The sequence below is a fragment of the Macaca thibetana genome, chromosome 1 (assembly GCF_024542745.1).
Source record: "Macaca thibetana thibetana isolate TM-01 chromosome 1, ASM2454274v1, whole genome shotgun sequence".
In the NCBI taxonomy this organism is placed as follows: Eukaryota; Metazoa; Chordata; class Mammalia; order Primates; family Cercopithecidae; genus Macaca; species Macaca thibetana.
The window spans coordinates 169,681,780-169,686,255 of NC_065578.1; the positions used below are offsets into that span (position 1 = coordinate 169,681,780).

Genomic DNA, 4,476 nt, shown 5'->3' on the forward strand with positions numbered 1-4,476 from the left:
ATTTATTTACTTACTTATTTTTCTTATTTTTTGAGACAGAGTCTCACTGTCATCAGGCTGGAGTGCAGTGGTATGATCTCAGCTCACTGCAACCTCCCGTTCCCAGGTTCAAGCAATTCTCCTGCCTCAGCCTCCCAAGTAGCTGGGAGTACAGGCGTGTGCCACCACACCCAGCTAATTTTGTATTTTTAGTAGAGATAAGGTTTCACCATGTTGGCCAGGATCGTCTCGATCTCCTGACCTCTTGATCTGCCTGCCTCAGCCTCCTAAAGTGCTGGGATTACAGGTGTGAGCCACTACGCTCAGCCGAAAATGTCAAATCAAAAGGTGCCATGAGCAGACAGTCAAAAACAGTTCCTGAAACAAAGGGTCTTGAACCCAGGTCAGCAACATGGAGATGGTTGGTTAAGGGTGGGATTTGGGCCCATGAACCAGAGTGGAGCCAGGGAGGATGTCCTATGACATCAATTCACACAGGGAAGAACCTGGAAAAGGAATGTGGGCCTAGCCCTTCACCAGGGAAAGGAGCTTCTGGGGAACTTGGCTGCTCACTGCTCACGGTAGGTTGAAGTAGCCCTCTTTTGGTGGCACTTCCTTAGAAGATTTGCCTCTTCTTCCATTTCCTGTTCCTTTTCTCTCCATTACAGAGTTGAGTGTCTCATTCTCCTGAGTCTCTAACACCCTGTCATCATGGGTCTCCCAAAGTCCTGTCTCACGTTTTGTTTCTTGTAATCCTAATTTCCAGATTTCTTCCATGGACACCTTCTAAGGTGTTTACATGAATACATTTGTTTTTATGTGTTCCTGAAAGACTGTAGTTTTGTACTGTGTATGTACAATTTTTATAAATAGGAGTTTATTTTCTATTTTCTTCTGTTTTTCACCATTTACTCAGAAGTGTTAAGCTCCATTCATATAACTGTCTGTTCATCTAGCCCATTGCTTGGAAGTTCTGCTTGGTTCTCCATTTAGTACATCTACCACATTTTAGCATCTACTCCCCTGGTAACTGATTGCCTTCAGTTCTCCCCACCACAAACAATGCTGCAATGAACGGCCTCAGACATGCTTCCCATCAATCTGTTAAAGAATGTCTGTGGGACATATGTTCAGAAGTAGAAATTTGGGTTGAAGGTTACTTAATATGAGATAATGCTAAATATAACAAGGTAGTATGTGACCGCCACAATCAATTCCTTCCAGGGCCATTTGAATTTCAAAATTCTTACATGCCTGAAAAAGTTGGCAGTGTCCATCTTTCTAACTGTTGGCAGCAAAAAGGATGTGCAAACCATGGCCCATTGGCCATCTGCCTGTTTATATAAAGTTTTATTGGAACACAGCCATGCCCATTTGTTTATGTATTGCCTAGGCTGCTTGTATGCTACTGTGACAGGGTTGAGTAATTGCAAAGGGGCAATATGGCCTGCTAAGCCTAAGATATTTACTATCTGGCCCTTTAAAAACAGTTTGATGACCTCTCAGAAGTGTTAATTGTTGTTTTCATATTCATTTCTCTGATTATTTGAATTGGACATTCCTTTGACACAGGACAGGCAAGCCCCCAAATCGGGATTTAGCCCAGGAGGATTCTTGACTTCCTCCAGGGAAGAATTCAATGGTGGGTCAGTGGTGTTAAACAGCAACTTTTATCGAAGCAGCAGTATACAGCAGCAGCAGTGGTACTACTCCTTGCAGAACAGGGCTAACCATAGGCAGTTTGCCCAGAATAGCAGCCTAGAGGCAGTCCAGCACTCATTCATATTTATACCCACTTTTAGTTATATGCAAATTAAGGGGCAGTTTATGCAGAAATTTCTAGACTGAGAGTAGTAACTTCCATGTTGTCTCCTCATTGCCACGGAAAGAAGTGGTAATTTCTGGGTGTTGCCACAGCACACTGGTGGGCCTGTCTTATGGGGAGGTGCTTCTGCCCCCAACCTGTTTTAGCTAATCCTCAACTTGGTCCCATGTCCAAGCCTCCTACCTCACCTTTGTATACTTGTTGGCCTTTTGATTTTCCTCTTTAGTAACTTACCTATCTGCACACTTTTGGATTTTTCTTGTTGATATGCAAGAGTAAGTTATACTCAGAGAGTAGCTCATCAATATTAGAATTGCAAATATCTTCTTCATCCTGTTGGCTGCCTATGAATTGTGTATGTGGTGACCTTCATTAAAGTGAAAACCTTAATTTTGGTATCAAATTAATCAAAATGCCACCTTACGGTTGATGACTTTGAGGTTAAAAAGCCCTTCACCACACAGTATTGATCTTTCTGAAGGGTTTTTTTGTTGTTTGGTTTTTTGCATTGATCAAAATAATATTATATTTCCTTTGCTCTATTAATGCAATGAATCATGTAAATAAATTTCCTGAATTTCTAAGTTCCTATAGCTCTTTGAGACCTGAACTAATTAATATGGTTTATATTAATCTTCTATTGTATATGTATATTCTCACACTTGGTTGTAAACTACTAACAGAGAAAAATATGCACTCCGTATTGTAGAAGTCCAATGACACCTATTAAAATTATAAAACTAGAAGATTGTCGTGGCCACTATGAAATGGCTTCCAATTATTGTATTAGACCAACTCTATAAATTTTTCATTAGTATCCTGAAAATCAACTTTACACCAAACTCAGAATTGTACAGAAAATATCTAAACACTGCTTGCTAGTGCTGGGAAACACAGAGTTGTGTTAGTCATCAAAATTTAAAAACTAAATAGCCAAAAATGAAATTATTCTTGATAGTCTGGGAGCAGTGGCTCACGCCTGTAATCCCAGCACTTTGGGAGGCCGAGGTGGGCGGATCACGCATGTAAATGCATTAAATGCATTACATACTAGCTCTGTAATAATTTACCCATGTCACAGACCCCTCCTTCTAATTTGGTGCCAAAGTTTTATGTGAATTTCATATTGACAAGAATCCAACAAAAAGAAAGAAGTGTTTTTAATCAGAAACTTCTATAAACAAGTTTCAGCATGGAGAGATTAAATACCTGTGGACTTAAGAATTATAGAGCATCTGAACTATGAAAGTTCAAGTTCTAGAGACATTTTATCAAAATTATCTTTCTTTAATTAGGTATATGTGTTTTAAACTTGGTATCTAACTGACAAGAAATAATCAGATACATAGGTAAATATTCATTGGCTGACAGAAATAGTCTCTAGGAAATAACCATTTGAGGTTTAGTAGAGCCCCATAAGATATTGCATAGCTTAACAGACCTCCTGTCTTTACATTGATTTCTTCTCTAGATCACTAGGGTCAACCTGTGCTCCTCCCAATTAGTCTCATGTAACTTCTTGCTTCCAATCATGCACCTAGTGGCAGGAGAGACAGTCCTCTCCAGGCCTAGTGCTTTCTTTTATGTCATACTGGGTGTGTCAAGAATGCAAGACCTTGAGCACTCTTTATTCAGTCCATTTCTCAGGGTTGTGTTTGCAGCGAGCAACCCTGACACAGGAGTTAGCCTCTGCCCTAGACAAAGACCAAGTTGTATTTACTATATGTAAAAGCAGTAGACTCTCCAAACTCAGTACTCCTCAGCCACAGTGCAAACCCACCGTGGGCTTAGCATACATCTGGGCCGTACTGTGTCAGTCCTGTAGGAACTGGGAGCAAGGGGTGCCAACACGAATATGCTGATACCCTTTGCTGCTTATTATGTCATCATCCATAAAGTCCTTTGTCTCTAACCTAGGAGTATTCTATTTTCTGCCAGCATCCATGAAATAGTAACAGGTGAACTTATTAGCTTGGTAAGTAGAAGAAAATCGAATCATAGACACAGCATCTATGGTATTTAAATTTTATTTTCTACTCTGGCCAAATAAAAACCTCTTTTTAAAAAAAACTGAAAATCTGGACTAAAAAGCATTATAGAAAATCCTTAGATTTCTAGATTCTCTTATTCTCTGCTCAATTTATTAAATTTTTTAAAAAGTCTAAAGATTCCTAAAGGAGCTATTAACTTTAAACTATATCCTTATCGCTTCTCGGCCTTTTGGCTAAGATCAAGTGTAGTAAACTATATCCTTAATTTCTTTTTTCTTCCTACTTCCTAAATAGAAATTTGTAAATTTAACAAGGCTTTTAAAAGTAAAATAAAGCCTAAATCAAAACCTTGAAGGGTTTCTTTCTCTGAATTTATTTGAATCAGAGGGTTATATATGATAGTTCCAAAGCTCAAAATTCTATGCCAAAGAAATCATTTAAGCCAGGAACATGATTCTTGGGGGCAATGGTACAAGCTTAGAAAGTGGAAATGTCAGAGGAAAAAAAATCAATAAAAGATTGTTGATAAAAAGATAGGTTTTAAGATAGGACTGGGAAACAAGAGAAAGAAAAACAAGAGAAAGGACACTTGTTGAAGGCAAATAGGAAGCTGATCCAAACTTAGGAAGCTGGTGTCCATATGGCCAAATGTTAGATAAATGAAATTTTACAGAAAAGAAT

At 38.8% G+C, this 4,476-nt stretch overlaps 1 pseudogene; it reads left to right on the forward strand.

The window, feature by feature from the left end:
* Positions 1-4,008: 4,008 nt before the first annotated feature.
* LOC126944291 (uncharacterized) lies at positions 4,009-4,083 on the forward strand (annotated as a pseudogene).
* The last annotated feature ends 393 nt before the right edge of the window (positions 4,084-4,476 follow it).